The sequence below is a fragment of the Bos taurus genome, chromosome 5, assembly GCF_002263795.3.
Source record: "Bos taurus isolate L1 Dominette 01449 registration number 42190680 breed Hereford chromosome 5, ARS-UCD2.0, whole genome shotgun sequence".
Lineage (NCBI taxonomy): Eukaryota > Metazoa > Chordata > Mammalia > Artiodactyla > Bovidae > Bos > Bos taurus.
This window is the reverse complement of record NC_037332.1, coordinates 49,897,215-49,908,369: the sequence shown is the minus strand read 5'-3', so window position 1 is coordinate 49,908,369 and position 11,155 is coordinate 49,897,215. Positions and strand designations below refer to the sequence as shown.

General features: G+C 39.8%; 1 long non-coding RNA gene across 2 annotated transcripts; it reads left to right on the top strand.

The window, feature by feature from the left end:
- Nucleotides 1–10,897, top strand: LOC132345290 (uncharacterized). Of its 2 annotated transcripts, none has more exons than XR_009494523.1 (3): nt 1–267; nt 8,302–8,408; nt 9,070–10,897. It is a non-coding gene; the product is annotated as an uncharacterized lncRNA (long non-coding RNA). The 2 variants fall into 2 exon arrangements; XR_009494522.1 differs by having other exon boundaries at nt 7,915–8,408.
- Nucleotides 10,898–11,155: the final 258 nt, after the last annotated feature.

Below are 11,155 nucleotides of genomic sequence, written 5' to 3'. Positions count from 1 at the left end.
TCCACAGATAGATCCAGGAGCTGGAGGGTGGAGGAGAAAAGAAAAGTTGACTGTTAATGGGAATGGGTCTCCTTTCAGGTGATGAGTAGATAGAGGAGAGCTGGTTGTACAACACTATGAATGTATTAGATGCATGGGATCACACCCAAAATCAAGTTTTTGATGCAAATAAAAACAGGACCGGTTATTCTCTTTTATAGATAAAGATTGAAAGCAATTGGCAGCAAGACCCAGTGTGGACACAATTAAAACTGACAGCACCTACAGGTAATTATGAGAAGTCTTACAAACACCATAGTGTTAGAGATTCAGATGCACTTTTAAAAGTGCAAAATGCCAGATGTTGTAATTCTATGTCAAGTCCATTAACCCCATCTCTTCTGGATACTTGGTAGCTTTGGTTTCCTTTGTTTAGTTGCTCAGTGTTTGACAAAGAGTGCAACTTTCCCTTCTATGATAAATGGTTTAACTCTTACACACTTGAAGCAGCAGGGGGCCTGTATTCATTCACTCTTTCATTCGCCCTATATTTAGACATCATCTCCTAACTGACATTTGTAAGTCATTTCATGCTTACAGCCTCTTAGAAAATATGTATACTCTTAACTAGAAGTGGCAGCATGGCAAACAGAAAATGTGCTGACAAGGGACTCCAAGGACATTGATTTTGAGACCTAGCCCCACCAATCTAGTTACTTTTCTGGAATAAGTAACTCAGTCTCTTTGAACCTTAGCTTTCTTATCTGTAAAATGGGAGTGCATATTGGACACTCAAGACAGATGAAGACAACGTGAAAAGGTAAAGAGTCCAAAAAGCTTGAGGTGAGGTAAAACTCATGATATTCTTCAGTGAGGCCAGCCCAGTTTCTTTTTTTTTTTAATCATTATTTATTTCACTGTTTGAGTCTTAGAAGTGGCATGCTCAGTCTTCCTTGCAGCATGTGAGATCTCATTCCCTGACCAGGGATCGAACCCAGGTGCCCTGCTTTGGGAGCTCAGAGTCTTATCCACTGGACCACCAGGGAAATCCCCAGCCCAGGTTCTTAATGCTAGCTGTCCATTAGAACTACCTGAGGAAAATTTAAACTACCCACGTTTGTGATTCTGTTCATTAGTCTGGGGTGGGGCTCAGACATTGATATTCTAATGCCATGGTTCTCAGACTTTGAAAGTAAAAGTCATTCAGCCCTGTCTGACTCTTTGCAACCCCATGGACTGTACAGTCCATGGAATTCTCCAGACCAGAATACTGGAGTGGGTAGCCTATCCCTTCTCCAGGGGATTGTCCCAACCCAGGTATCAAACCCAGATGCCTGCATTGCAAGCAGATTCAACCCAGGTATCAAACCCAGATGCCTGCATTGCAAGCAGATTTACCAGCTGAGCCACAAGGGAAGCCCAAGAATGCTGGAGTGGGTAGCCTATTCCTTCTCCAGCAGATCTTCCCGACCCAGGAATTGAACTAGGGTCTCCTGCATTGGAGGCAGATTCTTTACCAAGTGTGCTATCAGGGAGCCCTTAGCAAACATAAGAATCACTTAAAGAGTTTGGGAGAATACCCCCAGAGTTTCTGATTCCCTAGGTCTAGGACTGGGCTGAAAATTCACATTTCTAACAGTTTCCCAGATGATGTGATTACTGGTGACCTACTCACTTGGAGAAATCATTCAATGTGTATTTAGAAAGGATTAGTAGAAAATGCCATAAGGGCATTTGAGGGTATATACATTTTTCTCTTACTAACTGAGGACAGTAATATGTCATCACTCTGAAATTCCTCTTTATTTTATTAAGCATGTGCAGAGGATTCTCATAAAATATATGTGTTAAGAAATTGACACTAGAGATTGTTTCCCTATGAGGGGAGCTGATAAATGTATTTCTCACTGAATACATTTGGTACTGAATAAATTTTGCATCATATGCAATTATTTACAAATTAATACATTAATTAATTTAAAGTAAATCCAATAAAATCTTGGCTCAACTTAATGAGTAACAAAAATAATAGAGGAATCATGCTCCCTGGCCCTTACTACAAAGCTTCAGTAAGCAAAATAGCGTGATACTGGCACAAAAACAAACATATAGATCAATGGAATAGAATAAAAGGCCCAGAAATAAACTCATGTGCTTATGGTAAATTAGTGTATGACAAAGGAGGCAAGAATATACAATGGAGGAGAGACAGTCTCTTCAATAAGTGGTGCTGGGAACAGAATGAAATTAGAACTTTCTCTAACACTACATACAAAAATAAATTCAAAATGGATTAAAACTCTAAATATGAGACCAGATACTATAAAATTCCTAGAGGAAAGCATGGGCAGAACACTCTTTGACAGAAATCTCAGCAACATTTTTTTTTGTATCCCTGTCCTAAAGCAAAGGAAACAAAAAGCAAATTAGAGCTTATTAAACTTAAAATCCTTTGCACAGAAAGGAAGTCATAAACAAAATGAAATTATAACCTATAGACTAGAAGGAAATATTTGTAAATGATGCTACCAACAAAGGCTTACTTTCTAAAATGTACAAATGGCTCATACAGCTTAATATTTTAAAAAATCAAAAAATGGGCAGAAGATCTAAATAGACATTTCTCCAAAGAAGACATATAGGTGGCCACAGACACAAGAAAAGATGCTCAAAATCACTGATCATGAGAGAAATGCAAATCAAAACTAGAGTGAGATATCACCTCATACTAGTCCGAGTGGCTGTCATTAAAGGTGGGATTAACATATTCACACTACTATATATAAAATAGATAAACAAGGACCTACTGTATAGCACAGAGAATTATAGTCAGTATCTTCTAGTAACCTATAATGGAAAATAACCTGAAAAAGGATATATATATCTCTGAATCACTTTGCTGTATACCTGAAACTAATCCAATATTGCAAATTAACTATATTTTAATTTTCTTAATGGTTATTAAAATCTAATAGAGAAACCCTCTGAATATATTATATATGACTATCATCTTCCCCATATTGGAGTTCCCCAATATTCCTTGCATTGCACTAAAATTCATTTAAGCAGTCATAAATAAGTTTGTTTGTTTGTTTGTTAAGGACAGAAGAAAGGAGGAATGATAGGAAGGAGGAGAGAGAGAAATGGAAAGGAAAGGAAAGAAACATGAGCAGGTATACTAAAGTTTGTGATTTGGGCTGAGTCAGCTTCATTTTTCAGAAGGAAAAAAATCACATCAGAAAACTAGATAAATATCAGGATTAAAAGGTACAGAATAAATGCAATATAAGGAAAGGCATCAAGGGTAAATTATCAATTGATAACACTTTAAAATACCTTATTGAGAAGATTCCCACACCACAAAGACTTAGGAGAAAAGAGAGAAGGAAGATATATCTATCTGCTTGTGAGAGTTGGATTGGATGGTGGATAAGAAAATAGATAGGTAAAATATATTTATTTTTAATCTTTACATGTTGTATATATTGAGGAAGTTTAGGTGGTTGTTGTTTAATCATTAAGTCATTTTTGAAACCCTATGGACTGCCAGACTCCTGGGTCCATGGGCTATCCCGGGCAAGAATACTGGAGTGGGTTTCCATTTCCTTCTGTAGGGGATCTTCTCAACCCAGGGATATAACCAGCGTCTCCTGCTTAGCAGGTGGATTCTTTACCACTGAGGCACCAGGGAAGCCCAAAGTAGAAACAGAGAAACATCTCAATTATAATATGTAATAGGAAGTGAGTAACTTTTCACTGTGCGAGTTTAGGCCTTTGGCCTGAAGAGGGCGATATGAAACTACAAATAGCATAATGGTTTCCTGATTTTGCTTCTGATATTTCTGAACTGAGGAGCCATAAAAGAGCCTGGGACTGGGGAAAGGAAGCCTGTTGGCATTTGGACAAATAAGTCTTTGGAGCTAGCAACTGTCTCCAAAACTGCAGCTTTGAAACTGTTGAGTAGAACACCCAGCCACCGGTGCTCAGGCATGATTTTCTGTCCCTTTCCTTTTTATTGTTCCGTCACTCAGTCGTGTCTGACTCTGCGACCCCATGGACTGCAGCACGCAGGCTTCCCTTTACAACCTAAGAATTAATATTATATCCTTATTGTTAGAAGCTTCCTATTCTTTTTACATGAAATTATTCAGTTCAGTTCAGTCGCTCAGTCGTGTCCGACTCTTTGCGAATCCATGAATCGCAGCACGCCAGGCCTCCCTGTCCATCACCAGCTCCCAGAGTTCACCCAGGCTCACGTCCATAGAGTCAGTGATGCCATCCAGCCATCTCATTCTCTGTCATCCCCTTCTCCTCCTGCCCCCAATCCCTCCCAGCATCAGTCTTTTCCAGTGAGTCAACTCTTCGCATGAGGTGGCCAAAGTACTGGAGTTTCAGCTTTAGCATGAAATGATTAGAATGTAGAATGTGTTCACTGTTTAATGAAAAACAGGTTTGTGTTAGTGAAGACCTATTGCACAATCAGAAATCTAAAAAGTAGGAAGTTTTTCAAAAGGTTGTTCAAGTTTCTCAGAACTTTAGTAGTCTTTTGTTCTTTTTAACATGAAAAGACAAATATGATTACTTATATTTTATGAGATGTAATAGATTTATTAGTTTCTCATGTAAATTTCACTTGCTGCTGTTGCTGCTAAGTCACTTCAATTGTGTCCGACTCTGTGTGACCCCATAGACAGCAGCCCACCAGGCTCAAGTTTACTTAAATTGAAAACGGGCCTACTTAACTAACCACCATGGCCTAGAGAGGTCCAGTTATGTTTTCACATACGGCATGTCCTGTGTGCATGGGGACTGTCTCCTATATTGTTTCACATTCTCCAGACAATTCAAGGAAGAGCAAAGACAAACGACCGATAAACGTGTAAACATGTTCATCCTTGCCAGTAATCAGGGAAATGCAAATCGAAATCAAAAGGAGATACCATTTTAGATTCATTGTACAGGCAAAAATTTTGAAGCCACATTTGAGTTTGTTGGAAAATGGGCACCTCCACACGCTGCTGGAAGAGTTTAAATTGGCACAACCACACTAGAGAGCAATTTGGTATGTGTAATAAAGTTAATGATGCATATACCCTGCAGTCCAGTAGTTCTGCTCCCCTTAAGTTGGAAACATGGCTGCACATTTAAACTCATTATCCCAGTGGGCTATCACCCCATCACCCCATAAGAAACTCTTGCACGTGTGCATCTGGAAACAAATTCAAAAATATTCTTAGCAACATTGTTTATAACTGCAAAAGAATTGTCCAACAGCATACATGTCCATTAGCTGGACTTCAGTTCAGTTCAGTCACTCAGTCGTGTCCGACTCTTTGCAACCCCATGAACTGCAGCATGCCAGGCCTCCCTGTCCATCACCAACTCCTGGAGTCCACCCAAACCCATGTCCATCAAGTTGTTGATGCCATCTAACCATCTTATCCTCTATCGTCCACTTCTCCTCCTGCCCTCAATCTTTCCCAGCATCAGGGTCTTTTCAAATGAGTAAGCTCTTTGCATCAGGTGGCCAAAGTACTGGAGTTTCAGCTTTAGCATCAGTCCTTCCAATGAACACCCAGGACTGATCTCCTTTAGGATGGACTGGTTGGAGCTCCTTGCAGTCCAAGGGACTCTCAAGAGTCTTCTCCAACACCACACTTCAAAAGCATCAGTTCTTCTGCGCTCAACTTTCTTTATAGTCCAACTCTCACATCCATACATGACCCCTGGAAAAACCATAGCCTTGACTAGATGGACGTTTGTTGGCAAAGGAATATCTCTGCTTTTCAATATGCTATCTAGGTTGGTCATAACTTTCCTTCCAAGGAGTAAATGTCTTTTAATTTCATGGTTGCAATCACCATCTGCAGTGATTTTGGAGCCCAGAAAAAGAAAGTCAGCCGCTGTTTCCACTGTTTCCCCATTTATTTGCCATGAAGTGATGGGACCAGATGCCATGATCTTCATTTTCTGAATGTTGAGCTTTAAGCCAACTTTTTCACTCTCCACTTTCACTTTCATCAAGAGGCTCTTTAGTTCTTCTTCACTTTCTGCCACAAGGATGGTGTCATCTGCATATATAAGGTTATTGATATTTCTCCCGGCAATCTTGATTCCAGCTTGTGCTTCTTCCAGCCCAGCGTTTCTCATGATGTACTCTGCATATAAGTTAAATAACCAGGGTGACAATATACAGCCTTGACGTATTCCTTTTCCTATCTGGAACCGGTCTGTTGTTCTATGTCCAGTTCTAACTGTTGCTTTCTGACCTGCATACAAGTTTCTCAAGAGGCAGGTCAGGTGGTCTGGTATTCCCATCTCTTTCAGAATTTTCCACAGTTTATTGTGATCCACACAGTCAAAGGCTTTGGCATAGTCAATAAAGCAGAAATAGATGTTTCTCTGGAACTCTCTTGTTTTTTTGATGATCCAGCGGATGTTGGCAATTTGATCTCTGGAGAACAGAGAAATAAATTATGGTGTAGTCACTCAGAAAACTAATGAAACTGCACAAACTGCTGGGACCTGCAACAACATGACTGCATTTCACAGACATAATTTTGATAAGCAGTCGGCAGCACAGAGCACATGCAATGGAAATCTACATCACAACCCAGAGTCTAGTCATAGCTGCTCTCCCAGGCAAAGGGCTGTGCCCTAGATCTGGCCTGGCTTGGAATGTTGAGTTTGTGCCCTGTGTTTAATTGGGACATCCCTCTTCTGCTCTCAGAAGTTGGCACTCTTGGTCTCAGATCTTTGGAGTTAGATTGAGACTTAAACCAGTCACTTCCTTGGTCCTCAGGCCATTGGGTTTGGACTAGAACCATACCATGATGTTTGTGCGTCTCCACCTTGCAGACAGAAGAAAAGTGTTTTGAGGGGAAGGAGGAGATATTCAGACGTCTTTTTTGCTTTCTTCAGAGAAGACTTCATGGGCTAAATCGTGACAGCTAATCACCATTCCCCTGGGAGCACTGAGGGGAGGGGTATTTCTCCCTATTTTATGATAAAAAGAAAGTAAACACAATCTGTCCAATAAAAGGGGGGTGGGGACCAACTGTTACCTGGGAATTAGGAGACTGTTGCATAGTCTGTTCCAGTGCCACAAATATAGAGGTAACAGCTTAGTGGTTAAGTATTAGACTCTGGACCCAGACTTCCCTGGTTCTGATTCCAGCTTTGCTACTTGCTAGCTATACATCGTCCTTGGGAAAGACTTGTCACTTTCTGTGTCTTAATGTTGTCATCTATAAAATGGGGCTGATACTGATAGCACCAAACCCATAGGGCTGTGATGAGGATTAAATGAGATATGCAGGTAAAGTGGTTGGAGCTGCACATCTAAATGAGTGTTCTTTGTTGTTAGTATTGTTGATGTTGTTCTGGGAAGGAAAATAAATACCTTTGTGGAATCTTAGGTAATAATAACAGTATTTGCAGTCTTCTTATTCCAAATTGGATGCTAGACCTCATCAAAGAGATGGAATAACGTAGGAATTTCCAGCACTGGGGAAAGGCCAATAAGGGAGACATTTTGGCCAAAGAGCTTATTGGGGGGCCCTGAGTCACCTCATGTGGGCAGTTTCTTGCTCTGCCTCTTTACCCTACTGTGACCTCTGGCACTAACCCACAGCTTATGACTGTGCCCAAACTGGATTAACAAATGGATCTGGGGACCTCCTTTCCACCCAGATCACCTGCCCTGGGTTTCCAGTAAGCCAGTGAACCCGGTTTGAATTTGAAGAGTTCATTCCCAGGTGTACAGCTGGAGAGTCTGATGTTCCACCACGTACCTCACAGTAGATGCTCCTGCCATTCTGAACACACTGAAATCTCTGTCTCTGATGAAATCATGTTCTCCTAAGCTGCACTCCTAGACTACAGAGCTCTAGAGTTTATGATGCCGTTTCAAATACATTTTCTCTCTGATTCCAGCTCTTAAATTACACATTCATTCCACTGTTTCATAAGCAAGAAAACAAAAGATCAAAGAGGCCAAAGCAACAGAACTGGAACTGAAGCCCAGCTTTCCTCTAAACCCAAGGCTCTTTCCATTCCGTCTCAGTCACCTCACTCTTAACAGATCTTACTCTCAGAGACTCCACTTGAGGGTGCCTCAGCTAACCACAGTCCTCTTACCTGCGTTCTTAGTGTTATAGCACTTTTATTTTCATTCATTATGCTTCTTTTGATAATTTAACCTCATCGAAATTAAAGAAACATGATCCTCAAATACAAAGAATTTCCACTGAAGAGCAATACAATATCCAAATTATGCAGTCTGTCATATGACATCATCATTCATTCATGATTTTCAACTAGACAGTTATTGAGCATCTGCTATACGCCAGGAACAGTAGTCAAGCATGCTCCATCACCAGACAGATCAGAAGAGGATCAGAGAAATAGAAAAATAAGAACATAGAGTGGTAAGTGCTCTGCCGAAAGGAAGCATCAAGTGCTGGGCCAGGGTGGGGGTGGGAGGGCATGAGAAAGGGATTTAATGTGGCCTGGGGGAGGGTGTTCAGGGAACGTGTTTCCAGGATGATGGTCTAGGTAAGTTATAAATGCTGAGACATTAGGCAGGCAGAGGATGGGAGTGGGCAGTCACAGTGTGCTCATGTGTGTATAAGCGTGTGCATTCTACAGGGACTCACCCAGAACCCCTGAATTGGTATGAAGATTATTTTAGGCTGAAAACATTTGATATTCAAAAGAGACAGAAAAAAGCCTTATTGGAGCTTCACTTATCTGACTAAAAGCAGCAACTTCTGGGAAACGAGGCTACCATAAATCCCCTCTCCAGGAGGTTTCATGGCCATGAAGAAGCTGGAAAGACCACTCTCACCTGCCTAATCAAACATTATTACAGACTTTCTCATCTCTTGTTTGTGGCTCTAAAAACCCATTTGTCTTTCCTAAAGACATTTCTTTGTCCTTTCTAGAGAAGCCTGTTCTTCCCCCTTTTTTAATAGTTAGGTATATAAGCCTTTAACCATTTAGCAAGCTAGCTATTTTTTTTGTTAGCATTGGTATGCATACAAATACCTTTTTTTCTACTAATCTGTCTCTTGTCAATTTAATTCACAGGCCCCAAAAACCTGAACCAAAGAAGGTAGAGAAAAGTCTTCCTCGCCAACAGTTCCAAGTAGAGGAATAGCCCTTGCAAAAGTGTGAGGGTGTGAGGGAGCGGCACGACACCTCCAAAGCACAATGAGAGATGGAGTGCGGCTGAAGCAAGGGAGAGTGTGGGTGTGGCAAGAAATGAAGCCGTGTTGCTGTGACGGTCAATCATGAAGGCGCTGAGGACTGTCACAAATGTACCTTAATCAAATAATAGGTAAAGATCACCATTAGTACTTGAGGATTCTGAAAGGATGTCAGATATGGCCAAAGTCTATCTGCTATTCTGCGTCAGACTGTATTTATAGACAGGGCCCTATCTATAACTTTTATTATGACTAACCCCATCAATAAAAAAGATCTGATATGGCTGGAGCGAGTTTAAAAATAAAATTAAAAAAAAAAAAGACTCAAAAAAAAAAAAAAGATCTGTGCATTCATCCTCAGTATCTGTTTATTTTTTAATAAAGTACATACGTAAACTATAGTTTCATATGTCTTACTCCTGTAAGACTGTTTACAAAATATAGCATATACAAAAAAGGAAGTTAAAAAAGAATATGGATATTATAATGTCTTTCCAAACCCCATAATCTTACACCTCTTGGGGCAAAAGTTCCTTTCTATTGGGAATGCCTACCTTCAGCAAATGAAATGAGATACAGATCTAACTCCGAGTTCTTCCAAGGAAAATTCAGAAGATGAGGCAGGAAAAATTGTCCAGAAAAAAAGCCCCCAGGAGATAATAGTGACACCAGTCTCTATTAGACTTTTAAGAGAGTGGTTCTCTTAGAAACTGAATTGTTTCTTAGGAAACTTTTGACCATGTCAGAAGTTGACTTGTCTCCATATTCAGAGAGGAGTGATGTTAGCATTCAGTGAACAGGTCCAAGGCTGGATGTCCTGCAACACCCAGGTCAGTCTCCTATTAATCAAGAATTGTCCCACCAGCCATTCATATATGCGAAATATTCATTTAAATTATATGAAGCTTTAGTCTTACTCCAATTAACTTGTTAAACGCACAGTAGTTTTGATACATATTAGCATGCTGGTTTTATTCTAACATTCATGCATACCTTTGACTTGCACTCATTGACCTGTACATTTATTTTTTTCTTTTTTCCCACAGCTTTAATGAGGTACAATTGACATATAAAATTTGTGCATCCTGTATGGAATATCTTCTGGTCTTATTACTTCGCTCTTATCTAAATTTATCTGACTACTTCAAGCCTTCTACTGAGTTGGGTCTGAGTGTTTACATACTGAAATTTATATCACTTCATTACTTACTTTGGTTTTTTTGGTCTTCATTTTGCAGGTAGGATATTATATTGATTGCATAAAGAAAAATATGAGTACAGGTAAATGTTATTTTCTATACATTTTCTTTTAGGATAGCAAGTTGGGTGTTACAAAATCATTTATTATAAAAAAGTGGTAGTTAGGGTAGTGACTATTCTTCATACTACTGTATTAGTGAATGCAGGTCATTATACACTTGTCAAAACCCATAGAATATATGGCACAAAGAGTGAACCCTGATGTAAACTATGGATTTCAGCGAATAATAATATATCAATTTTGACTCATCAGTGGTAACAAAGGTACCTCAAGAAAGCAAAATATTAACAAGGAAAATGTTAATAAAGGGGAAGTGTCAGGAGCGAGGGAGTGTACCTGTGCTCTCTCTTCCCTGTGGCCCTAACACTGCTCAAAAAACAAAGAAATTTTTTAAAATTTAAGGCAACACTGGTTCTGATTGGCTTAAGAACCGCTGCTTTAAAGAAAGACCTACTACATAAAAATTCGATGTATATTAAAAAAAAAAAACACAGATGATAATTGCTTTCCAAACCTTCCACTTCCCTGGTATACTCACCAGGAACATTTCTGTGTCTAAAATGAGGAGTAACTGTGCAGACTTGTCTCTCTGTAGAAGAGGTGACAAAATTAGGCAGTTTTAAAATGTCTGCTGCCAAAGAATAACGGCAAGAAAAGGAGGGGTATGTCATTCATTTCCTAAATTATAAGCATTCGAGATGCATGT